Raw genomic sequence first — 27,763 nt, 5'->3', positions numbered from 1 at the left:
GGCAGCAAAAGATGATAGAGAGGCTTTGGTGAATCAGATACAGCCTCTGCCCTCAGGGAGCTCCCAATCTACTCAGAGAGTCACAACCATAAGTCACAAACATGACTAATGAGACAGAATGTACAAAACGCTAGAGCTGAGGCACAAGGATGGCGGGGAAGGGTTGGGAGGTCTTTATGGATGTGAAGGTCTTTGAGCTAAGCTAGGATTTCAACAGGTAGAAGGTACTAGAACTGGGCAAGACCTGCTAATAGGAACCCTGTGCCTGTGAGGAAAGGAACAGGGTCAGGAAAACAGTGTCTGTTTAGGAAACCACGTGTAGTTTGGTTGAAGACAGCACAAGAGACATATGTGGTGTGTGTATGTATGTGTGTAGCAAGGGATGGGAGATGGGAAGACAGAGCTTGATTCAGCTTAGAGAAGACTCCATTGCCAAACTGAAGGATCTGGATCTTCCCTTAGAGGCAATGAAAAGCCATGAAAGGTTTTTGAGCAGGAGAGTCACATGGTAGGAAGAGTGACATGGTGGGAGGGGAGGGACCCACGTGGATATTGCACGCACCGAGTATCACACACTACAAGGTGAGTTTAGCATTGGTTCATTGTTGTTGTTCATCAAAAACTGTGGTACTACCTTCTTTACCCACCTGCTGCCTCCCAGAGTCATTTCCCAGAAGCCTCAGTCCCTGGGACCAGCTTTGCCAAGGAACGTGGAGCTAGAGCAGGAAAGAGCCTTAAAAACCACATCTCACCACTGCCAGGATCCAGTCAACAGGAACCCGTCAGAATACTGAGAACCATGAAGCATTTGCCTCAGATCCAAAGGTGGCATCTGTTCAAATTGGTTTTTCCTACTGGATCCTCACAGCTCTCTCCCTTCCGTGAGCAGACCTTTTCTCCCAAACCTGTTAGCTGCCAAGCACGAGGTGGGAAAATCAAAATGAAAAAAACACTGGTCTGGCTGGGCACGGTGGCTCACACCTGTAGTCCCAGTACTTTGGGAGCCGGAGGTGGGAGGATCGCTTGAAGCCAGGAGTTTGAGACCAGCCTGGCCATCATGGTTAAACTCTGTCTCTACAAAAATTAGCCAAGCGTGGTGGCGCACGCCTGTAATCCCAGCTACTGGGGAGGTTGAGGCAGGAGAATCGCTTGAACCCAAGTGGCGGAGGTTGCAGTGAGCTGAGATCGTGCCGCTGCACTCCAGCCTGGGTGATAAAGCGAGACTCTGTCTCAAAAAAAAAAAAAAAATTGGTCTTTCTCTCAGACTTTACAGTCCAGAATATCAGAGCTGAAAGGAAGGAACTTACAGGTGAATTCCTTCTCCAGATAAGAACACTGAGGACCAGAGACAAGTGATTTGCGCACAATTGCTATGATCAGTCACCACTAGGCTATGACCCTTTTCTTAGGCTATTTCCACACAATTGCTATGATCAGTCACCACTAGGCTATGACCCTTTTCTTAGGCTATTTCCCGCAGTCTGGTGTTCCAAAGAGTCTTAAGATTGCAGACTTTAGAGGGCAGAAAGGTAGGAAAGTAGCCATCTGTGAGGAACATAGAAGAAAAAAGAAAGGGAAAAGGAAGATTCTCTTCTCTGTGGGGATCCCTATAGAGATAGCAGTGCTTAAAACTGAGACTGCATTTGGCTAATTAATTAATTATCCTTCCAGCCCCCTTTCCCCTAGTGGGGGAAGGGGTGAGACGAAACCAAAATACCTATCGGTCTCAAACAGCTGCACAGAAAGCAAGTCTAATAGGCAAGTCTGGGGTTTCGTTTTAGGAAAATTTTCTCTCTGAAGATGATTTGTAAGCTTGATCCTGTCAGAACATAAAACCACATAACCCAATGTGTTTCCAATTTTGTCCTAGCTGCCATAAAACTTTGAGCCAAATTCAGAGTCCAATTATAATCCAGTTCATTTTAGGTACCTGGCAACATCTATTCGTGCTTCCTTTACATGGTCTCTGGTCTGTTTTCTTCCACATTTTTATCCCTAATTGTCTTTCTTTCATGTTATAAACTGATGAGTCGCCTAATATCCTCTTTAAAGTAGGCGGGATATAAATCTTACATAAACTAAACTATATTTACAGATGCTAAGGGGATTTGAAACAATGAAGAACATTTGAAGGAACAGATGATATTTGGCCTAGAGGAGAGCAGGCTTATGAGGACATGATTACTGTCTTCAAATATCCAATAGGCTGTCAGGGGGGCAATGTAGTGGAATTATTCTGCTTGGCTCCAAAGGGCACAGCCAGAAGCAATGGGTGAAAATTACTAGGAGATGATCCCAGAGGGAAGAAAGCTCTCACAGGCGATGCTTGGCGAAGATGGCGAGTTCACTGTCATTGGAGGTCTTCAAGTAGTGGCTGGACAGCCTCATCAGGAGGGTCTGTTGCCTAGGGAATGGAAACACTAAATGGAGGAGTTGAATAAGATAATTTTGGCCAGGCACAGTGGCTCACGCCTGTAATCCCAGTACTTTCAGAAGCTAAGGTGGGAGGATCACTTAAGCTCAGGAGTTCGAGACCAGCATGGGCAATGTAGTGAGACCCTGTCTCTACCGAAAAAAAAAAAAAATTAGCTGAATGTGGTGGCATGCATCTGTGGTCCCAGCTACTTAGGAGACTGAGGCAGGAGGATTGCTTGAGGCCAGGAGGTTGAGGCTGCAGTGAACTATAATTGTGCCATTGCACTTCATCCTGGGAGACAGGGCAAGACCTTGTCTCTAAAAAAGAAAAAAAAAAAAAAGATAATTTTAAAGGCTCCTTCCAGCCCTGATTTGCACTACACAGTCCTAGATGTAGAAAAGAAGTCTGGCCGGGAGGTAAGGAGGGGGGACAGGAAAAAAAGAAACAAAGGTCCTTTGAATACTGGAACATTCCAGCCAGAAGCAATGAACCCTGACAGCCCCTGAGACACTCCTAAAAGGAAGAATGGTCCATACACAGAACTCAAGCCTGCATTTCCCCAGTCCTACTGCATGTAACTCCTACAGGGCAGGAGAAATCGAAAAATCTGTTCCATTGCTCTCCACTGACATCTAACTGGCTATTATTCAAGGAAGAACAGGTCAACACTGCTGGAGCGGAAAGAACCTTAGAGATCATGTAATCCAAACCCCTCATTTTATAACCGGATGAAAAGAGGCTCAGACAGTGAAAAGGACTTGTCTCCTTGTTCACTACTCCACCAGGGCTGTGGTGGAGTTCACTGTCATTGGAGGTCTTCAAATAGTGGCTGGACAACCTCAGCAGGAGGGTCTGTTGCCTAAGGAATGGAAACACTAAATGGAGGAGTTGAATAAGATAATTTTGGCCAGGCACAGTGGCTCACGCCTGTAATCCCAGCACTTTGAGAAGCTAAGGTGGGAGGATCACTTAGGCACAGGAGTTCAAGACCAGTGTGGGCAATATAGTGAGGCCCTATCTCACTGAAAAAAAAAATTGGCTGGATGTGGTGGCATGCATCTGTGGTCCCAGCTACTTAGGAGACTGAGGCAGGAGGACTGCTTGAGGAGGGCAGAGACAGTTTTGTTGACCTTTCAAGACCCCAACCAGGCTTGGCCGTGGGTTCTTGCCCACTGTAGGTGAACAGTAAGCAGTTGGAAAATGGAACTGAATTGCCCAGAGGCGCTGCAAGCAGAAGCTAGGCCTTTCAACCCCCAACCTATGATGCTTTCCATAACAAAATCTCATTCAATTCAGTTCAACAAACATTTATTGGTTTCTCTATGTGCCAGACCTGGAGCTACAGTAAAAGATAAACCAGAGGCAAGCTGTGCCCTCAAGAAGCAAACGTTCCTCCAGGGAGCTAGGCTCTTCCCACTTCAGGCCCTGCACACCTGCTGTTCCTTTGGTGAGGAAAGTTCTCTTTGCTGCCTTTGCCCACTTAACTGCCTATTCATCCTTCAAATCTCAGATCAAATGATGGCTCATCAGTCGCCCTTTCTCTCACTCCCAAACTGGGCAGATCCCTCTGATACATTCTCTCAGTGAGTCCTTTTCGTTCCTGAACTTAGCAAGTTTGTAATTCTATATTGATTCGTGCAGTTCTTGGTTTGCTAATCTCCTACCTCCTCATTAGACTGTTAGCTCTACAAGGGCAGATACTGTGTTTTGCTCCCCACTGTGTACCATAAGCCTGGCCAAAACCCAGGACAAGCAGTCCGTGTTTGTTGAATGCATGAATTGACAACCTAATCGGGTATGTAGACAGATAAATCATAACTATAATCCAATGTGATAAGAAGTATAAGGTAATAGAGAAATCATTTCTTTCTTTCTTTTTCTTTTCTTTCTTTTTTTTTTTTTTTTTGAGACAGAGTTTCACTCTTGTTGCCCAGGCTGGAGTGCAATGGCGCGATCTCGGCTCACTGCAACCTCCACCTCCCAGGTTCAAGCGATTCTCCTGCCTCAGCCTCCCCAGTAGCTGGGATTACAGGTGTGTGCTACCACACCCGGCTAATTTTGTTTTTTTGTAGAGACGGGGTTTCTCCATGTTGGTAAGTCTGGTTTCGTACTACCGACCTCAGGTGATCTGCGTGCCTTGGCCTCCCAAATTGTTGGGATTACAGGTGTGAGCCACCGCACCTGGCCGAAATCATTTCTTTAGAAAGGAGGAGGCCAGCTCCTGCATCTATGGAGCTGGCCTTGGCTAGCCTTGCAGAATGCATATACGGCCAGACAATCAAAGCATGGCGCAAACGGTATAGCCTCATGAAAGCGCCCGTTGTGTTCAGACAAACCAAAGCTACTTGTCAACATCTCTCCATTTCCCCAGTCCCCTAGGAAGCAGGCATTTCTGCCACAGTGGGACAGCCTGGCCACCACCTGCTGATCTGGATTTGGGCACAATCGGCAGTGAGACCACAGGGCAGAACTGAAAGGAAACTCCTGGAATTCGGAGTTCACAAATCTCTCTCTTTCTCAGGATTCTGCTCTCCAGGAGAAAGAATGAGAGATCTGATTGGGGCCGGGTGCGGTGGCTCACGCCTGTAATCCCAGCACTTTGGGAGGCCAAGCCAAGTGGATCACCTAAGGTCAGGAGTTGGAGACCATCCTGGCCAACATGGTAAAACCCCGTCTCCACTAAAATACAAAAAATTAGCTGGGCGTGTTGGTGCGCGCCTATAGTCCCAGCTACTCGGGAGACTGAGGCAGGGGAATCGCTTGAACCCGGGAGGCAGAGGTTGCAGCAAGCTGAGATCGCGCCACTGCACTCCAGCCTGGCAACAGAGCGAGATTCTGTCTCAAAAAAAAAAGAAAAAAAAAAAGAGAGAGATCTGATTGGTCCTGGAATGAGGGATCAGTTCTGCACCTTTCCGGTGGGGTAAGACCTACTCCCAGGCATAAGAGAGTATTGCCCTCTAGTGGTAATAATAATGATAATGATGATGATAATGATAATGATAATGATAACAACAACTAGTGGATGTGGTCCTTGCTTGAGAGATCAACCATACCCGTTTGCCCAAGATTGTTTTATCACTTGAAGGACCCACATCTCAAGAAACCTCTGAGTCTCAGGCAAGCCTACTCCTTGATGGTGTTCAATGCACTCGTATACACATGATCTCATTACACGGCTCCAAACCCTCGATGCCAGGAATCAGGATTCAGTCTCCACAGATCTGTAGAGCTTTAGAGATCCAGCCCATTTTCCAGATGAGGAAACAAAGCCCAAAAGAAGGGAAAGAATTTCCTTCTTCAGCATTACGTTACAAATTAATGGCAGAACGAGAATCAGCATCTAGGTGTCCAGGCCCACAGCCCCGGGCACTGTTGCCCCTGGCTGGCATGCCCTCAGCTACTTTGTCAGTTTGTCTGGGTCCCATGTCCTCCAGACTCGCTAAAGTACTCACCCCTTAATCCTTTCAGAAAACTTCCTCCTCTGAAAGCCTGAAACATTCATTTGACACCTAGCATGTGCTATAGGTACCGTTTTTTATCCCTTAAATGTATAGCTCAAAAAAGGAAAGCTCCTCGGCTCCCCGCAAGCCCAACCCCCAGAGATACTAACAAGGAGAGTGGCCTCTGGTCAGAAGAGTCTCAGGAGTGGCCCTAGTTGGTCCAGGGCCCTAAGGAAAGTGTATTTGGCACTGTAGAGCAAGAAAGGAAGCAGAGGGAGGCTTTTGCAATCACCAGGTGGGATGGATTTGAGAGCCAAGAGCTGAGGAGAGGTGAGAAGGCATCCCTGCAGCCTCAAGACAAAAGGAGAAAGTGAGAGCCTTTTTCGCCCCAGGGATGCCGCCAGGGAATGGGTCCTGCTTTTTCTGCTGCCAAAATTGCAGTGCCCTTCTCCGTTCCCCTGGTCCCTGACAAGGACCCCCAAAATCAGCTCTTGCCTTTCCCCTCCACTGAGACAAATTTGCAAACTCCCACATCTCTGTGGAAACGGCAGAGAGCAGGAGAGAAGAAAAAAGGAGAAAAAATCCACCCACATGCCAACAAACTGGAAAAAAAATAACCCAGGCCTTGTCGCACTCAGCTGTTGGCTTGCTGCTCCCTCCCACTGTGGCGGCTGCTCCTGCCTCCTGGACAGGGACCCGATGCTGTGCAGTTCCCCTTCCCATCTGGAGCTGGCTTTTGTCAATGCCCCTTGTCCCTACCCCCACCCCAGCTCTGGGAGAGAGACAGTCCTGGAGTCCAGGAGGAGGAAAGCTGGAAGGGAGGACTGGCAGAGCCACCCAGGACTGTGGCTGACCACAGACTCTGCCCATCACCGTCTCCCAAACTATGGAGGGGACCTTCCTCCCCTCCCAGGGAAATAAGGAGATCGGGCACTGCCCACAAGCTGGCTCTACCAGGCCACTTCTGTCTCAGAGGCTGTCCCCTGCCTCTTCTGTCCTCCCTCCCCCAAGCCCTTCCCCTTGGCTGCCTCTCTCTACCATTTTCAAGCTCTGTTTTCAGTCTAACTCCTTCTATTTTCATCTTTTTGTGCCCTCGCCTTTCTTCACCTTCTGCTCCAGTTCTGGGCACCATATTTAAACAAAGCAAAACAAAACAAAATGGAGTATGTTGCTAGGAAAGGAGGGATGTAGAAATCATCGCTATTAGGGAAACGGAGATGCCTTGCCTGTAGGAAGGAGGATATGGACTCAGAGGAGCATGGAAGCATAGAAACACAAGGAGCTTTTTGGATAACCTTATTTTACAGATGAGGTGATCGAGGCCCAGAGAGGGAAGAAGACCTGGGGCTACCATGCAGAAGAGGGGACAGCTTTGTTCTGTGGGCCTCCAGAAAAAAGAAGGACCAGTGAGTACGATTTATGAAAAGGCAGATTTATGTATTTATTTATGTATTTTGAGACAGAGTCTCACTCTCATTGCCCAGGCCGGAGTGCAGTGCCGTGATCTCAGCTCACTGCAGCTTCTGCCTCCAAGTTCAAGCAATTCTCCTGCCCTGGCCACCCGAGTAGCTGGGATTACAGGCACACACCACCACGCCTGGCTAATTTTTGTATTTTTAGTAGAGACAGGGTTTCACCATGTTGGCCAGGCTGGTCTTGAACTCCTGACCTCAAGTGATCTGTCCGCCTCAGCCTCCCAAAGTGCTGGTGTAACAAGCGTGAGCCGCCCAAGAAGGCAGATTTAAATGACAGTTTTGTTTCTTCCTTCTAAATTCGTATTCCTTTTGTTTTGTTTCTTTGCCTTGTTGTGCAGGATCTCCAGTTCAATTCTGACCAAAAGGGATGATAATGGGCATCCTTGTGCTGTTACTTATGTTAAAGGGGAAAGGTGTCAATGTTTCATCATCAGACATGGTCTTCACTGTAGTATTCGGAGGATTTTGGAGGATACTCTTTACTGTTTATCAGGTTGGGGAAGTTTCCTCTCATTCCTTTTTTTTGTTTTTTTTTTTTAAGATAGGATCTTGCTCTGTTGCCCAGGCTGGAGTGCAGTGGCGCCATCACAGTTCACTGCAGCTTTGACCTCCCAGGCTCAAGCGATTCTCCCACCTCAGCCCCCCTAAGTAGCTGGGACCAGAGGTGTGTGCCACCACACCTGGCTATTTTTTGTAGAGATGAGGTTTCACCATGTTGCCCAGGCTGGTCTGGAACTCGGCTCAAGCGATCTTCCCATCTAAGCTTCCCAAAGTGCTGGGATTACAGGTGTCAGCCACCGTGCCTGGCTTGCTAAGAACCTCTTTTGTTATGAACAGGAGTTAAGTTTTATCAAATGCTTCCTCAGCATCTTTTCTAATGATCATACATTTTTCTCTTCTAATCTGTTTATATGGTCAAGAATGCAGCATTTAGTTCAAGAAGAGAGGTGAAATTTCTAACATACAAAACTATCCAAAGAAGCACTAGCCACCCCACGGACCAAAGTAGTCAATTCCAAGTCACTGGAAATGTTCAAGTAGAAGTGCAGCCACTCAGTAAATATCTGGGTGTCAGGCACTGTTCTAGGTTCTGGCTACTTAGTGGTGAAGAAGATCCCTGCTCTCCTAGAGCTCACATTTTAGAGAAAGGATAACAGACACAAACAACCAAACAAATATATGAACAAGAACATTTCAAAAAGTCAAAAGTGTTATGAAAACAAATGAAAAAAACAAAAAACAGTACAAAGGTAGTATGATAGGGTAAGGATGGAGAACAAGATGAAATAGGTTAGTTGGGGAAGGATTCTCCATGGAGGTGAGAATTGAGGTGAGCCTGAATGACAAGAAGTCATCAGTCATTTCATGAGGACCCAAAGGCGTGGGATCCCAGGGTGAGAGATGAGCTTGGTGTATTCAAGGGAATTCAGAAAGAAGTCCAACTGGAAGCAGCAAGAGGAAAGACTGGTACTAGATGAGGTAGGAAAGAAGTTCTGGAGTAAGATGGTGTAGGGCCATGCCAGCCATGGAAGACATTTAGTTTTTATTTCAGATACAATGAAAAGCCACTGGAGGATTTTGAGCTGGAAGTGACATGATCTGAATTTTGTCTTTTAAAGCTTACTCTGTCTGATGTGTGGAGAATGGGTTACAGTGGAGGCAAAACCAGAAACAAGAAGGTCAGCTAAGAGGCTAGTTATGAAGCCAGTTAGACAGTCCAGGCAAGAGACCATGATAGCTTGGGCTAGGATAGTGATTGTGGAGAAAGATATGTGGACAGATTTGAAATAGATTTTTACCTGGGTAGCACTATCAATCAATATGATCTAATTGAAATTTATAGATACTTCATCCAATAACAGCAGAATACACATTCTTCTCAAGCTGACATGGAACATGCACCAAGATAGACTGTATTCTGGGCCATATAACACACCTTAACAAATTCAAAAGGCTGAGTGTGGCGATCACACTGGTAATCCCAGAACTTTCGGGAGGTCAAGGCAGGAGGATTGTTTGAGGCCGGGTGTTCAAGACTAGCCTGGGCAATATAGCGAGACCCTTTCTCAACCAAAAAATTAAAAATAAAAAAATAGCTGGGCATTGTGGTGTGTACCTGTAGTTCCAGCTACTCAGGAGGCTGAGGCAGGAAGACCTCACAAGCCCAAGATTTCGAGGTTGCAGTGTGCTATGATTGCATCACTGCATTCCAGCATGAGTGACAGATTGACACCCTGTCTCTCTAAAAAAAAAAAGAAAAGAAAAAAAACCCCCACAAATTTAAAATAATAGAAATCATACAAAGCATGCTCTCAAATCACAAAAGAAATAAAATGGAACCGGGCGCGGTGGCTCATGCCTGTAATCCCAGCCCTTTGGGAGGCCGAGGTGGGCCGATCACGAGGTCAGGACATCGAGACCATCCTGGCTAACACGGTGAAACTCTGTCTCTATAAAAATACAAAAAAATTAGCCGGGCGTGGTGGTGGGCACCTATAGTCCCAGCTACTCGGGAGGCTGAGGCAGGAGAATGGCATGAACCCGGAAGCCGGAACTTGCAGTGAGCCGAGATTGCGCCACTGCACTCCAACCTGGGGGACAGAGCGAGACTCTGTCTCAAAAAAAAAAAAAAAGAAAGAAAATAGAAATCGTCCAGGTGCGGTGGCTCATGCCTGTAATCCTAGCACTTTAGGAGGCTGAGGTGGGCAGGTTACCTGAGGTCAGGAGTTCAAGACCAGCTTGGCTAACATGGTGAAACCTCATCTCTATTAAAATACAACAATTAGCCGGGCATGATGGCGAGTGCCTGTAATCCCAGATACTCGGGAGGCTGAAGCAGGAGAATCGCTTGAACCGGGAGATGGTGGTTGCAGTGAGCCGAGATCGTGCCACTGCACTCCAGCCTGGGTGGGTAAGCCAGACTCCTTCTCGAAAAAAAAAAAAGAAATAAAATAGAAACCAGTAACTGAAAGATGGCTAGGAAATCGCCAAATATTTGGAAATTAAACAACAAATTTCTTTTTTTTTTTTTTTTTTGAGACGGAGTCTGGCTCTGTCACCCAGGCTGGAGTGCAGTGGCCGGATCTCAGCTCACTGCAAGCTCCGCCTCCCGGGTTTACGCCATTCTCCTGCCTCAGCCTCCCGAGTAGTTGGGACTACAGGCGCCCGCCACCTCGCCCGGCTAGTTTTTGTATTTTTTAGTAGAGACGGGGTTTCACCGTGTTAGCCAGGATGGTCTTGATCTCCTGACCTCGTGATCCGCCCATCTCGGCTTCCCAAAGTGCTGGGATTACAGGTTTGAGCCACCGTGCCCGGCCTAAACAACAAATTTCTTTTTTTTTTTTTTTTTTTTTTTTTTTGAGACGGAGTCTCGCTCTGTCGCCCAGGCTGGAGTGCAGTGGCGCGATCTCGGCTCACTGCAAGCTCCGCCTCCCGGGTTCACGCCATTCTCCTGCCTCAGCCTCCCGAGTAGCTGGGACTACAGGCGCCCACAACCGCGCCCGGCTAATTTTTTTTTTGTATTTTTAGTAGAGACGGGGTTTCACCGTGGTCTCGATCTCCTGACCTTGTGATCCGCCCGCCTCGGCCTCCCAAAGTGCTGGGATTACAGGCGTGAGCCACCGCGCCCGGCTAAACAACAAATTTCTAAATAACATAGAGGTCAAAGAAGAAGTCTCAAGATAAATTTTAAAATATTTCAAATTAAGTGAAAATAAAAATGCAACTTATTAAAATGTGTGAGATAGTAGAAAATCCCAAACAATCTATAGGGGGCACCACTCCTGGAACTAATGAAAATATATATAGCAAGGTCACAGGGTACAAGGTCAATACACAAAAAAATCAATTGCTTTCCTATATACCAGCAATGAACAATTAGAATTTGAAATTTTAGGAAAGCAATACTGTTTTCTTTCTTTCTCTCTTTCTTTCTTTCTTTCTTTCTTTCTTTCTTTCTTTCTTTCTTTCTTTCTTTCTTTCTTTCTTTCTTTCTTTCTTTCTTTCAGACAGAGTCTTGCTCTGTTGCCCAGGCTGGAGTGCAGTGGCATAATCTCAGCTCACTGCAACATCTGCCTCCCAGGTTCAAGCAATTCTCCTGCCTCAGCCTCCCAAGTAGCTGGGATTACAGGTGCACGCCACAACACCCGGCTATTATTTTTTTGTATTTTTAGTAGAGACAGGGTTTCACCATGTTGGCCAGGCTGGTTTCGAACTCCTGACCTCAAGTGATCCGCCCACCTCGGCCTCCCAAAATGCTAGGATTACAGGCATGAGCCACCACGCCCGGCCACAATACTGTTTTCAATAGCAGTAAAACAATGAAATACTTAGGAATAAATATAACAAAATATGTACTGGACCCAAATCTACAAAACTACAAAACATGAATGAAAGAAATCTAAATAAAGGGAGAGCTATTCCACGTTCATGAAAAAGAGGACTCAATATTTTTAGGATGTCATTTCTTTCCGACTTAATGTATATATTCAGTATCGTTTCAGTCAAAATCTCAGCAAGCTATATTATAGCAATACTGAAAAACAAAGTTGGAGGATTCGCACTATCTAATGTCAAGATACCACAGTACTATAAAGCTATGGTACACAAGACAGTGTGGTTGAGTGTGGAAAAAAACAAACTGTTTTTGCTCTGCTCTCACAGAACAATCAATACAGATTTCTGTGACCAGATGTGTGGGAGTACACACACTAAATGAGCAATCAGTTTTGTTGTGGACACCGGATGAATGTCCTCTAATTTCGTGTAATTTTGATACTAACTACCCGGAGATGGCGTCAGATCTCACAGGTTGAGAGCTGTCTCCAAGAATGCCATGTTCCCCTCGCTCATTCTCACCTCCGCCTTCAGATGTGACTCCTGGTTGTTTTACCAGTGTTTTTGACGGACTGGCTATAAACTAAGTTTCCACAACCCCCTCATTGAGTTCCATGAATTTGTTAGAGTAGCTCACAGAAAAGTTTCTATTCCAGATACAATGAAAAGGGGAAGTTGTCAAAGTTTCATTATTTCACCATTAGACATGGTCTTCACAGAACTCAAGGAAACACTTACATACATACATTTATTTATGTTTGTTTGTTTGTTTGTTTGTTTCAGTCTCGCTCTGTCCCCAGGCTGGAGTGCAGTGGCTCAATCTCGGCTCACTGCAACCTCCACCTCCCAGGTTCAAGTGATTCTCCTGCCTCAGCCTCCCAAGTAGTTGGGACTGCAGGCATACACCACCAGGCCCAGCTATTTTTTTTTTTTTTTATTTTTAGTAGAGACAGGGTTTCACCATGTTGGCCAGAATTGTCTCGATCTCCTGACTTCATGATCCACCCGCCTCAGCTCCCCAAAGAGCTGGGATTACAGGCGTAAGCCACCATGCCCGGCACTTACTTATATTTATTAGAATTTTGGGTTTTTTTAGTTAAATAATCATTTTATTGCTTGAGCACATAGACAATTTATGTGACCAGGGCAGAGGCTGTGGATGACTCATATTTCCAATCAAGAGGGAGGACTCGCTTAGTGTTATAATATCGGGCCAAATGATGAATCCGGCTATCAGAATCAGATAGCATTTAACATCCTTATCTGATTCGTGAGGGAGTCAGGCCCTTGGCCAGTTTGTCAATCTGCTCCTTCACGTCATCGGAAGTCAATGTCAGCCACCGGGAGCACGCATGCGACCCATGATGGCAGCAATCAGGCAGCAAAAGGATAATGGATTATTATAAGGAATATTACAAGGAACATAGATGAAAAGATGCATGGGGCAAGGCCTGTGGGAAGGGGCACAGTGCTTCACGCCTTCTTCGAGTATGCCACCCTCCAGGAGCCTCCACGTGTTTTGCTGTCCGGAATCTCCCCAAGCTCTGGCCTTTTGGGTTGTTATGGAGGCTTTATTATGCAGGCATGATTGATTAAATCATTGACATTGTGATCAGCTGAAGCTTCTGGGCCCCTTCCCCCTCCCCCGAGGTGGGGAAATGGGGCAGAAAGTCCCAACTCTCTAATCCTGCCTTGGTCTTTTTGGGGACCAATCCCCAGTCCTGAAGCTACCTAGGGGCTGTTGGCTATCAGCCAACTCATTAACATATAAAAAGCCATCACTTTGGAGATTTTAAAGGATTTTAGGAGTTGTATATCAGGAAAGGGGGGGGGACCAAATATACACTTTATAATAATCACCGCGGTGTTAAAGAAAGAATGCACACAGAGATCAATAGAACAGAGTGGAATATATTTTGAGGTAAAGCCAACAGATCTTCTTGTAAATATGAATTGAGGAAAAAGAAGGAATTGAGGACCATCTGTAAGAGATGGGGGAAAGATCAGGTTAGAGAATGTAAAATGTCTTCCCAACTTTAAGTTTTAATCAAGGATTTTCGGGTCTATGATTCTTTGAGCTGCCCCCCATATTCCTCCTAACACTATAGCTATTCTTGGGGCTGAGGTCTCCCTAATTACTGGCCCCACACCTCCAAGCTCAGCCCCCCTCCCACTTCCCTTTCCTCTTCTATGGAGGGGTGTTGAGGGCTCTGCCAGTGGGAGCCAATGAGCAGGGTGAATGCTGCCTCTAGTCTTGGTCTGAAGAGGCTTCAAGCTATGTGTGTCAAAGATCCCAGTGCCCTACAATCAGTGTGTTAATGAAGCAAGAGACAAGCTGGGGAAGGGAAAGAGAATGAGTGAACGAGAAAAGAAGATGAAGAAAGAGATGGGGGAGAAGGGGAAAGGAAAAAAGAGTAAGTGATCTGTGGGCATGTGGGGAGGGGAGCAGGCCACATTGGCACACCTGGGGCCCAGAGCATCCAGCACTGCTGGCCTCTGTCCATGGCCACAGCAAGATCCCCCCATTTGCAGCTGTAAGAGAGCAAAGAGGCTGTTATTGGGAGACACAGTCCTCTGTAGTGACTACATCTGGTCGGGTGGGAGGATGGATGACAAGGAATGGGTGCATTTAGAGAAGTGGTTCTAAACCTTTTGTTCAGTAACAGACCTGTCTGAGAATGTGATGAAAGTGATGGCCTGCACACTCTCCCCAGAAAAATGCCACTAGACATCATCATACCAAATTTTGTCTACAATTCAGCACGTTCATGGATGCTCTGGAATCCTCCAGGATCCATGAGCCTATGTGTCAAATCTCCGACTTATAGAATATTAGGAGATAAAAATCAACATGATTAGTGATGGATTGTATGTGATGGCTGATAGAGTGGGTCGGAAAGGAAGCCTGGGTTTAATGGCTGAGGTAGCTGAGTGGATGATGGAACCATTCACTGAGACAGAGAACACCCAAAGGGGAACAGGTTTCTGGGGAAAATATTGACTTCAGTTTTGGACCTGCCAAATTTTAAGTGTCTGGAATGTCCAAGGGGAGATTTCCAGGAGGTAGTTGGACATATGAATATGAAGTGCAGGAAAGAAATATAGGCTGGAGCGAAAAAGTTGGGAACCATCAACACGTAGATGGTTATTAAAGCTATAGGAATGGGTGAGGTCATCTACCAAGACTGCACAGAATGAGAGCCTGAACGTACAAATAGACAATGGCCAGACCGTATATAAAAACAGAACTCTGACCTACAACCTGCAGTAACCTGCCCAGGAAGCCCACTTCTTATGTATAATAAATAGCCCAGGAAGCCAGCCTGCCTTAAGTCAGACTTGCAGGAAACCAGCTTGCCACCTCTAGTGACAATCCAGGAAGCTAAGCAAATATTTCTCTAACAATTGGCCCTGGCCGGGCGTGGTGGCTCACGCCTGTAATCTCAGAACTTTGGGAGGCCAAGGTGGGCGGATCACCTGAGGTCAGGAGTTCGAGACCAGCCTGGTCAACATGGTGAAACCTCATCTCTACTAATAATACAACAATTAGCTGGGTGTGGTGGAATGTGCCTGTAATCCCAGATCCTCCAGAGGCTGATGCAGGAGAATCACTTGAACCTGGGAGGCGAAGACTGCAGGGAGCCAAGATCATACCACTGCACTCCAGCCTGGGTGACAGAGTGAAACTGTGTCTGAAAAAAAAAAAAAAAAAAATTGGCCCAAATGGCCAGGACTTGATGAATAACTAACAGCTTCCCTAATTTTTGTCCCTGCTTCCAACTTAGTACTAACCAGAGAAAGACAAATATGTATCCCCAACCAACCACAAAGGCCACCCCGCTTCTAGCTAGCCGCCTCCAGCTTCCCCCACCAATAGCCTCCAGTCAGGGCACACCTGAAGCCTTCCCTTTTCTCCATGCTAAAGCTTTCCCACTGCTCTGCCTGCCTTTGAGTCTTTGCCAATAGGAAAGTGATGGTGGCCGACTCCCTTGCTATAGCAAGCGCTGAAAAAATAGGCTTTGCTTTTCTTATTTGGTGAGTCTTCATTTATTTCCACAAAAATGAGAAAAAGGCTGGGACATAGCCTTATGGAACACCAGATTCTAAGGAAAGGGCAGAGGAAGAGGGGCCCACAAAAGGAACTGAGAAGTAGTGGCCAAACAGTAAAGAGTAAAGCCAGGAGAGTGCAGTGTCACAGAAACCAAGGGCCAATCTTCCAAATGGAGGGGAGAGCTCAACAGTGCCAAATGTTACTCAGACAACAACTGAGTAACAACAGTGCCAAATATTACTGGCACTGGCTGCATGGCCTGTGGACTATGGGACAGTCCCTGTTCCATGGCTGTGTGCTGCTGGTCATCAATACACTGGGCTGTGGTATGCTTATGGTGGCCCGGGACATTGCGTGACAGTCCTGGGAGGTCTACACCCAGCTGACCAGATGTTCCACAGGTGGCACTCAGTGAGCATGTTTGCAGTGGATGGCAACGTGGATCCTTTCCCGCACTACTGGTACCTCTGTCTGGACTGCCTACTCCCTGTGTCTGGCCTCTGTGGCCTCCCAAGTGCCCTCAGGAAGGTCCTCATGGATCAGCTGGTAGCCTCTCCCATGCCGAGCATATGATACTTCTTGGGCCTTGGCTGCCTGGAAGGCCAGACGCTGGGAGAGAGCTGCCAGGAGCTGCAGGACAAGTTCTGGGAATTCTACAAGGCTGACTGGTGCATGTGGCCGGCTGCACGCTGGTGAACTTTCCCTTTGTGTACACCCCACTCCCAGTTCCGAGTCACCTACATCAATGGCCTGACATTGGGCTGGGACACATATCTGTCCTACCTGAAGTACCCGTTCCTCTGACACCCCAGGCTATATGGCCTGGGCACCTGAGCAGACTAAGCTGCCCCCCCCTCCCCAGGGGCAAGATGCAAGACTGACTCCCAGAAGGGGAACAGGGTTGAGCGTGGTGGGTCATGCATGTAATCCCAGCACTTTGGGAGGCCAGAAGTTTGAGACTAGCCTGGGCAACATGGCAAAACCCTGTCTCTACAGAAAATACAAAAATTAGGCTGGGCGCCCGGCCTTATTTATTTATTTATTTCATACACCTGGAATTTATTTTGGCGTAAGGAATTAGATAGAGATCCAATTTCATTTTCACCAAAATCACAAGCCAGTTATCCCGACACCATTTATTATACAATCTATATTTTCACCAATGAATTAAAATATCTGTCAATTACTAAACTGTCCATAGGCAAAGTTTTTTTTCTGAACTTTCTATTGTGTTCCACTGATCTACTCAGTTTTGTACTGGTATCACTGTTTAATTCCTATAGCCTCACAATGTCTTTCAATAAGTGCTAAGAATAGTTGGTACGCATTAATCATTTTCAGAATTTTCTTGATTATTTCTAGATGTTTACTCTTCTAAAGGGATACAGTTTAGAAATGTAATATCAACTAAAAATTATTTGGGTTGCATTAAATTTATAAATTAATTTGGAGAGTATTAACATTTTAATAAATGAGTTTGCCCATCCAGGAACCAGGTATGTCTCCCTGTTTATTCAAATATGTTATATCCAGCCAGGTGCGGTAGATCACACCTGCAGTCCCAGCTACTCCAGAGGCTGAGGCGGAAGGATTGCTTGAGCCCCAAAGTTGGAGACTGCAGTGAGAAATGATCGCACTGCTGCACTCCAGCCTGGGTGACAGACTGAGACCCCATTCTAAAAAACACAAAACCTGGCCGGGGGCAGTGGCTCATGCCTGTAATCCCAGCACTTTGGGAGGCCGAGACGGGTGGATCACCTGAGGTCAGGAGTTTGAGACCAGCCTGGCCAACATGGCGAAACCCTGTCTCTACTGAAAATACAAAAATTCCCCAGGCATGGTGGAGGCCACCTGTAATCCCAGCTACTTGGGAAGCGGAGGCAAGATAATCGCTTAAACTGGGAGGCAGAGGTTGCAGTGAGCCGAGATCGTACCACTGCACTCCAGCCTGGGCGACAGAGGGAGATTCCATCTCAAAAAACAAAACAAAACAAAACAAAAACCCCCCACAAAACACAAAAACCCCAAATATATCCTATAGGGGAGCTTTTTTTTTTTTTTTTTGAGACGGAGTCTAGCTCTGTCACCCAGGCGGGAGTGCAGTGGCTCAATCTCGGCTCACTGCAACCTCCGCCTCCCAGGTTCAAGCGATTCTCCTGCCTCAGCCTTCTGAGTAGCGCCCACCACCACACCTGGCTAATCTTTGTATTTTTAGTAAAGACGGGGTTTCACCATGTTGGTCAGGCTGGTCTCGAACTCCTGACCTTGTGATCCACCCACCTCGGCCTCCCAAAGTGCTGGGATTACAGGCATGAACCACCACGCCCGGCCAAGGGGAGCTTCTTAACTATAGAGTGAGATTTCCAGAAGCTACAGTAGAAAGGTTTTGAAGGAAGCAAAGCAGTTCAAGATTGGCTCAAGGGAGGGAAAATGCAGAGTGTAAGAAATACAGGTGAGGCCAGGCGCAGGGGCTCACACCTGCAATCCCAGCACTCTGGGAGGCTGGGATGGGAGGACTGCTTGAGTCCAGGAGTTCCAGACCAGCCTGAGCAACATAACAAGACCTTGTCACTACAAAAATAAATAAATAAATAAAATAAAAATAAAAATAAAAATTAGCCAGTTGTGTCAGTGCATGCTTGTAGTCCCAGCTACCCAGGAGTCTGAAGTGGGAAGATCTCTTGAGCCCTGGAGTTTGAGGCTGCAGTGAGCTATGATAGTGCCACTGCATTCCAAACTGGGTGACATGGCAAGACCCTGCCTCAAAAAATAAAAAGAAATACGGGAGCGAGCAGATGATAAAAGGAGTTTATATAAAAGATGGTTACTGTATTAGTTATCTATTGCTGAGTAACAAATGGCCACAAATTTTGTGGCTTAAAACAACATTTCGGCCGGGCGCAGTGGCACATGCCTGTAATCCCAGCACTTTGGGAGGCTGAGGCAGGTGAATCATCTGAGGTCAGGAGCTCGAGACCAGCCTGACTAACATGATGAAACCCCATCTCTACTAAATACAAAAAAGAATTAGCCAGCGTGATGGTGCATGCCTGTAATCCCAGCTATTTGGGAGGTTGAGGCAGAAGAGTCACTTGAACTGTGAAGGCGGAGGTTGCAGTGAGCCAAGATCACACCACTGCACACCAGTTTGGGCAACAAGAGTGAAAGCCCATCTCAAAAAAAGAAAAGAAAATAGAAAAAAGAAAAAAAGAAAGCCACAACATTTATTCATCTAATAGTTTCTGCAGATTAGGAATCTACACATAGCTTAACTAGGTCCTCTGCTTCAGGGTCCCTCACAAGACTGTAATCAGGGTGTCATCCAGGGCTGGAGTCTCATCTGAAGGCTTGACAGAGGAAGGAGCCACCTCCAAGATCACCTGGTTATTGGCAGATTTTCAATTCGTCAAAGACTGTTAGACTGACAGCCTCAGTTTCTGGCTGGATGCTGCTCTTCAGTTCCTTGCCACATGGACCTCCCCAACATGGCAGCTTGCTTCATCAAAGCCAACAAAAGAGATAATCATAGTCTAGCAAGCTACAAAGCATAGTTTTATAGTTTTTTGTTGTTATTGTTTTTGTTTTTTGAGACAGGACCTTGTTCTGTCGCCCAGGCTATAGTGCAGTGATGTGATCACAGGTCACTGCAGCCTCAACCTTCTGGGCTCAAGTGATTCTCCCACCTCAACCTCTTGGGTAGCTGGGACTACAGGTGTATGCCACCACGCCTTGCTAATTTTCTTTTCTTTTCTTCTCTTATTCTTTTTTTTTTTTTTTTTTTTTTTTTTTGTAGAGATAGGATCTCACTAAGATGCCCAGCCTGGTTTCAAACTCCTGTGCTCAAGCGATCATCCTGCCTCAGCCTCCCAAAGTGCTGGGATTACAGGTGTGAGCCACCACACCCGGTCAGAAGTCACAGTCTTTTTTTTTTTTTTTTGAGACAGAGTCTTGCTCTGTCACCCAGGCTGGAGAGAAATGACACGATCTTGGCTCACTTGGTTCACACTATTCACCCAGGAGGCAGAGGTTGCTGTGAGCCGAGATCGCGCCATTGTGCTCCAGCCTGAGCAACAACAGCGAAACTTTGTCTCAAAAAACAAAACAAAACAAAACAAACAAACAAACAAAAAATAACAAAGGGGTGAATACCAAGAGTCTGGATCATTGGGGATCATCTTAGAGGTTACCTGCCACAGTTACTAAGAAGTATAAGTGATGGTAGGTTTGGTAGCATTAACTAACTCAAAATTTGCTGAAGGAGTGTCCCTGAAATTCACTGGCACATGAGGTAAAGAAGGGACACAGATCACTGGGGTTCTCCTGTAACCTAGATCAATTATATTTTCTTTTCTTTCTGTTTTTTTTTTTTTTTAGACGGAGTCTCGCTCTGTCACCCAGGCTGGAGTGCAGTGGCTGGATCTCAGCTCACTGCAAGCTCCGCCTTCCGGGTTTACGCCACTCTCCTGCCTCAGCCTCCTGAGTAGCTGGGACTACAGGTGCCCGCCACCTAGTTTTTTGCATTTTTTTAGTAGAGACGGGGTTTCACCGTGTTCGCCAGGATGGTCTCAATCTCCTGACCTCGTGATCCGCCCGTCTCGGCCTCCCCAAGTGCTGGGATTACAGGCTTGAGCCACCGCGCCCAGCCTTTTTTTCTTTTTTTTGTTTTTGAGACGGAGTCTCACTCTGTCACCCAAGGTGGAGTGTAGTGGTATGATCTCGGCTCACTGCATCCTCCACCTCCCAGGTTCAAGCGATTCTCCTGCCTCAGCCTCCCAAGTAGCTGGGACTACAAGCACCCACCACTATGCCCAGCTAATTTTTGTATTTTTAGTAGAGACAGGGTTTCACCATGTTGGCCAGGCTGGTCTCGAACTTCTGACCTCAAATGATCTGCCCGCCTCAGCCTCCCAAAGTGCTGGGATTACAGGCGTGAGCCACCATGCCCGGTGATCAATTATATTTTCAAGAGAATTATGGTCTCTGATGGAAGAGGAAACCCCTAGGCTCATAAGGCTAAGTAGATTATAACCATTTCCAGCTGGGTGAGGTGGCTCATGCTTATAATCCTAGTACTTTGGGAGGCTGAGGCAGGAGGATGGCTTGAGCCCAGGAGTTTGAGACCAGCCTGGGCAATAAAGCAAGATCCTGTCCCTACCAAAAAAAAGAAAAAAAAAATTATCTCGGCATGGTGGCATGCACCTGTAGCCCCAGCTACTTGGGAGGTGAAAGTGGAGGATTGCTTGAGCCCAGGAATTCAAGGCTGCAGTGAGCTGTGATCACACTACTGCACTCCAGCCTGGGGGACAGAGTGAGACCCTGTCTCTAAAAAACAAAATAAATAAATAAATAAATAAATAAATAAATAAATAAATAAATAGTAACCACCTCCATTTGTGTAGCACTTTATGGTTTACAAATCTGCTTTTGGAGTCATTATTTAATTTGATTCTCTTAACAACTCTGTGAGGTAGCCAGGCAAGAGAACAAAAGTTCAAAGAGGCTACGTGGCTACCCCTGATCTCACAATCAGTTGGTAGCAGAGCTGGGACTAGAGCCTCAGTCTTCAAATTCCTAACCTATTACACTGGAGTGATTTATCCAAAATCCAGAGATATGCCATTTTCCCCCTTCAATGGCTTCTCCCACCATTTTCTTCCCCCTCTGGGTTCTTTTTGTTTGTTTGTTTTTGAGATGGAGTGTTGCTCTGTCACCCAGGCTGGAGTACAGTAGCACAATCTTGGCTCACTGCAACCTCCAACTCCCGGGTTCAAGTGATTCTCCTGCCTCAGCCTCCTGAGGAGCTGGGATTACAGGCGCGAGCCACCACACCTGGCTAATTTTTGTATTTTTAGTAGAGATGGGGTTTCACCATGTTGGTCAGGCTGGTCTCGAACTCCTGACCTCGTGATCCGCACGCCTCGGCCTCCCAAAGTGCTGGGATTACAGGCGTGAGCCACCGTGCCCGGCCCCTCTCTGGGTTCTTATCCTGGCTCAGTTATTACTAGCCAGTAAGTCAACCTTACTTCACCTCCTAGAATTATTGTAGGGATCAGAGAAAATATTTGTGAAACTCCCAGCACACTGCCTGGCACACAGTAAGTGCTCACTAAATGCAAATTATAAGCTATTATTATCCTTTCAACTGTTCCAGCCCACCCTCATTGCTAGTCACCTCTACTTCTGCTCCTTCCCCCGAATCTCTGTGGTACCACATCCCAAGGTACAACTTGCTTTCAGAAGACACCAACACCCAACAACTTTTACAGGCCTATTTCCCAACACTTCCAACAAAGAGCATTTGATTGTCAGTAACGTGGCTTCAGCTTTTTTTTTTTTTTTTTCAAACAAGAAAGAAAACTCTTAAAATATAGTTATAGGCCGGGTGCGGTGGCTCAAGCCTGTAATCCCAGCACTTTGGGAGGCCGAGGCGGGTGGATCACGAGGTCAGGAGATCGAGACTATCCTGGCTAACATGGTGAAACCCCGTCTCTACTAAAAATACAAAAAACTAGCCGGGCGTGGTGGCGGGCGCCTGTAGTCTCAGCTACTTGGGAGGCTGAGGCGGGAGAATGGCGTGAACCCGGGAGGCGGAGCTTGCAGTGAGCCGAGATCACGCCACTGCACTCCAGCCTGGGAGACACAGCGAGACTCCGTCTCAAAAAAAAAAAAAAAAAAAACAAAACAAAACAAAAAAAAATATATATATATATAGTTATAACACCTAGTGCCCAAATCTAGGTTACTAAATGCCATTCTCTAGTAAAAAGAGACAGGGCTCCTTGGGAAAATGGCTGGTTCCAGGGCTGCGGCAGGGAAAGTATAAGATGGGCCTGCAGCATCTTGTGGTGCCAGAAAACAAGGAATTGTTCAAAGAGAGATGAAGATGTGTCCAAGGACACAGGAGATTAGAGATGTCCTACTGGTCAAATATGGGACATTTAAACATCAAAATAAAGAATAGTTTAATGTGTTATAACCCACTGAGTAAAGGAGACGACCATAGTCCATGAGGATATAAATAAATAAACGTAGGAGAAAGAAAAGTGCTCCCTTATACTGGAAAGCCAACCAAGACACGTCAAAAGAAAGATGGCATTTGAAAATCAACATTTGTCGACCTCGGCCATAATAATTGTTCCAGGTGAGAATCGTCAGTGAACGGTAAAACTAGTGGGTGAAAGTTTGAGTAACAGTATATTTACGTAAGCCCAATGCATCTCCCCACAAGATACTACAGTAACTTTACAGCAGAGAAACCCAATGGACACTACCTTAACCAAGTGATGCAAGTTTGCATTGCCATTAATGGGACAATCAGACACCATGTGCATCCTGATATGATGCACTGAAAGAGATACAGCATCACTTCTGTGAGATTCCTACCAAAATGCATAACCTGAGTCTTATTATGAGGAAGCATCAGACAAACTCGAATTGAGGGACTGTCCAAAAATAACTAGCCTGCACTCTCCAAAAATGTCAGTGTCATGAAACACAGAGAAAGACTGAGGGACTCTTCCATATGGAAGGAGACTACAGAGCTATAACAACCAAATGCACATTATTCAGAGGATTTTTTTTTTTTTTGCTACAAAGACTATTGTTGAGGAAATTTGTGAGTTCTAAATAAGGTCTGTAGATTCTATATATAATAGTATTGTTATCGATGTGAATTTCCTGATTTTTAATAATTATTCAGTGTTTATATAACACAATTCCTTATTTTAGGAAATACTCATTGAAGTATTTAGGAATAAAAAGGCATCATGTCTGCAACTGACTATCAATTGGTTCAGGGGAAAATATAAATATATATAAAGAATATACATAAAGAATACACATATAAATATATAGATAGATAGATACATAAACAGATCAATAGATCAATGGAACAGAATACATCTGTGAGACAGAGGAAGAAACAGAGTAGGCTAAACAAATGCGGTAAAATGTGAACATTTAACAAATCTAGGTGAAGAGTATACAGCAATTCTTTGTACTATTCTTGAAACTTTTCTGTAAGTCTGAAATTGTCAAAATAAAAATTCAAAAAAATCCTAATGGAAAAAAACATAGCTAAAAAACATCTACAGCTGGGCACGGTGGCTCATGCCTGTAATCCCAACACTTTGGGAGACCAAGGCGGGTGGATCTCTTGAGGTCAGGAGTTTGAGACCAGCCTGGCCAACATGGTGAAACCCTGTCTCTACTAAAAATACAAAAATTAGCCAGGCGTGGTGGTGGGCACCTGTAATTCCAGCTACTCAGGAGGTTGAGACAGGAGAATCACTTGAACCAGGGAGGCGGAGATTGCAGTGAGCCACAATACACCACTGCACTCCAGCCTTGGCGACAGAGCAAGAATCTGTCTCAAAAAAACAAAAATCCCAGCACTTTAGAAGGCCAAGGTGGACTAATTGCTTGAGCCCAGGAGTTTGAGACCAGCCTGGGCAATGTGGCAAAACCTAGTCTCTACAAAAATTAGCCAGGGTGTTGGCATGCACCTGTGGTCCCAGCTACTCAGGAGGCTGAAGTGGGAGCAGTGCTTGAGCCTGGCAGGTTGAGGCTGCAGTAAGCCATAATTGCACCACTGCACTCTAGCTTGGGCAACAGAGCGAGACTCTACCTCAAAATAAACAAACAAAAAAAAGGCCAGGTGTGATGGCTCATGCCTGTAATCCCAGCACTTTGGGAGGCCAAGTTGGGTGGATCACCTGAGGTCAGGAGTTCAAGACTAGCCTGACCAATATGGTGAAACCCTGTCTCTACTAAAAACACAAAATTGGCTGGGTGTGGTGGCGCATGCCTGTAATCCCAGTTGCTTGGGAGGCTGAGGCAGGAGAATCTCTTGAACCCAGGAAGCAGAGGCTGCAGTGAGCTGAGATTGTGCCATTGCACTCCAGCCTACGCAACAAGAGTGCAACTCTGTCTCAAAAAAAAAAAAAAGAAAAAAAATCTACAAAAAACCTATAGCTAGTGCCATATTTACTGGTGAGAAACTAGAAGCTTTCTCCCCAAGGTCAGGAACAAGCCATGGATGTCTGCTCTCACTCCTCCTATTTAATATCATACTAGAAGTCCTAGCTAATGCAATATGACAAGAAAAGGTACACAGATTAGGATGGAATAAATAAAATAATCTCTCTTTGCAGATGACATGACTGTTATGTTTAAAATCCCAAGGAATCAACAACCAAAAAAAAACCTCCTGGAACTAATAAGCAATTATAGCAAGGTTGCAGGATACAAGGTTAATATATAAAAGTCAAGTGCCTTCTTCTTTTTTTTTTTTTTTTTTAAATAGAGACAGGGTCTCACTATGTTACCCAGGCTGGTCTTGAACTCCTGGGCTCAAGTGATCCTCCTGCCTTGGCCTCTCAAAGTGCTAAGATTACAGGTGTGTCCAGCCTCAAGTGCTTTCTTTTTTTTTTTTTTTGAGATGGAGTCTCGCTCTGTCGCCCAAGCTGGAGTGCAGTGGCCAGATCTCAGCTCACTGCAAGCTCCGCCGCCCGAGTTTACGCCATTCTCCTGCCTCAGCCTCCCGAGTAGCTAGGACTACAGGCGCCTGCCACCTCGCCCGGCTAGTTTTTTGTATTTTTTAGTAGAGACGGGGTTTCACCGTGTTAGCCAGGATGGTCTTGATCTCCTGACCTCGTGATCCGCCCGTCTCGGCCTCCCAAAGTGCTGGGATTACAGGCTTGAGCCACCGCGCCCGGCCAAGTGCTTTCTTATATACCAGTAATGAATAGTTGGAATTTAAAATAAAAAACACAGTATCACATTAGCACCAAGAAAACGAAATATTTAGGAATAAATCTAACAAAATATATACAAGATCTACATGAGGAAAACTATAAAACTCTGAAATAAATCAAAGAAAATATAAATAAATGGAGAGCTATTTATTGTATATAGATAGGAGGACTCAATATTATCAAGACATTAGCTCTTGCCAACTTGATCTATAGATTCAGCACAATTCCAAACAAAATCCCACTAAGTTATTTGTTGGGTATCAACAAATTAATTCTATTTTTTTTTTTCCGAGATGGAGTCTTGCTCTGTCACCCAGGCTGGGAGTGCAGTAATGCGATCTCGGCTCACTGCAACCTCCACTTCCCGGGTTCAAGCAATTTTCCTGCCTCAGCCTCCCCAGTAGCTGGGATTACAGGCTCCCGCCACTGAGCCCAGCTAATTTTTGTATTTTTAGTAGAGATGGGGTTTCACCATGTTGGCCAGGCTGCTCTCGAACTCCTGACCTAGCAATCCACCCGCCTCATCCCCCCAAAGTGCTGGGATTACAGGCATAAGCCACCACGCCCGGCCACTAATTCTAAATTTTATCTGGAAAGGCAAAGGAGCCAGAATAACCAACACAATATTGAAGGAGAAAAACAAAGTCAGAAGACTGACACTACCTGACTTCAAGACTTACTATATAAAGCTACAGTTATCAAGATAGTGTGGTATTGATAAAAGAATAGACAAATAGATCAATGGAACAGAATAGACAGCCCAGAAACAGACACACACAAATATAACCGACTTTTGACAAAGGAGCGAAGGCAATTCAATGGAAGAAGGATAACCTTTTCGACAAAATGGTGCTGGAACAACTGGACATCTACATGCAAAAACATTCATCTAGACACAGACCATACACCTTTCGCAAATATTAACTCAAAATGGATCATAGGCCTAAGTATAATATGCAAAAATACAAAATTCCTAGAAGGTGACATAAGAGAAAATCCAGGTGACTTTGGCTTTAGCAATGACTTTTAATTTTTTTTTTTTTTTTTTTTTTTTGACACAGGGTCTCACTCCGTCACCCAGGCTGGAGTGCATGGCACAATCCAGGCTCACTGCAACCTCTGCCCCCCAGGCTCAAGTGAGCCTCCCACCTCAGCCTCCCAAGTATCTGGGATCACAGGTGCACACCACCATGCCCAAATAATTTTCTGTATTTTTAGTAGAGACGCGGTCTCGCCATGTTGCCCAGGCTGGCAATAACTTTTTAGATACAACACCAAATGCCTAATGCATAAAAGAAAAAAACACCAAATGCACAATGCATAAAAGAAAAAACTGATAAATTTGGTTTCATTAAAATTAAAAACCTGTGCTCTACTGAAGATACGTTTAAAAGAATGAAAAGGCCGGGCGCGGTGGCTCAAGCCTGTAATCCCAGCACTTTGGGAGGCCGAGGCGGGCGGATCACAAGGTCAGGAGATCGAGACCACAGTGAAACCCCGTCTCTACTAAAAATACAAAAAATTAGCTGGGCGCGGTGGCGGGCGCCTGTAGTCCCAGCTACTCAGGAGGCTGAGGCAGGAGAATGGCGGGAACCCGGGAGGCGGAGCTTGCAGTGAGCCGAGATCGCGCCACTGCACTCCAGCCTGGGCAACAGCGTGAGACTCCGTCTCAAAAAAAAAAAAAAAAAAAAAAAAGAATGAAAAGACAAGCCACAGAATGGGGAAAATATCTGCAAAACACATATCTAATAAAGAACTGGTATCTAAAAGATACAATTACCTCTTAAAACTCAACAATAAGGCTAGACACGGTGGCTAATGCCTGTAATCCCAGCACGTTGGGAGGCCAAGGTGAGTAGATTGCTTGAGTCCAGGAGTGCAAGACCAGCCTGGGCAACATGGCAAAATGCCATCCCTATAAGAGAAAACAATAATAATTTTTTTTTTTTTTTTTTTTTTGAGATGAAGTCTTGCACTCTCTCCTGGGCTGGAGTGTAGTGGCGTGATCTTGGCTCACTGCAACCTCCGCCTCCTAGGTTCAAGTGATTCTACTGCCTCAGCCTCCCAAGTAGCTGGGATTACAGGCGCCCACCACTACGCCCAGCTAATTTTTTGTATTTTTAGTAGAGACAAGGTTTCACCATGTTGGCCAGGCTGGTCTTGAACTCCTGACCTCGTGATTCACCCACCTCAGCCCCCCAAAGTGCTGGGATTACACACGTGAACCACCACGCCCGGCCAGTAGTTCTTTTTTAAAAAGAAAAAAACCCTCAACGATAAGAATGTAAACA

The 27,763-nt window shown here is 45.8% G+C and overlaps 1 pseudogene; it reads left to right on the top strand.

Moving 5' to 3' along the window:
• The first annotated feature begins 15,913 nt into the window (after positions 1 to 15,913).
• On the top strand, positions 15,914 to 16,521 carry LOC139360684 (mpv17-like protein 2; annotated as a pseudogene).
• The last annotated feature ends 11,242 nt before the right edge of the window (positions 16,522 to 27,763 follow it).

This window comes from Macaca nemestrina, chromosome X (assembly GCF_043159975.1).
Source record: "Macaca nemestrina isolate mMacNem1 chromosome X, mMacNem.hap1, whole genome shotgun sequence".
Lineage (NCBI taxonomy): Eukaryota > Metazoa > Chordata > Mammalia > Primates > Cercopithecidae > Macaca > Macaca nemestrina.
This window is presented reverse-complemented; position numbering and strand designations above follow the sequence as displayed.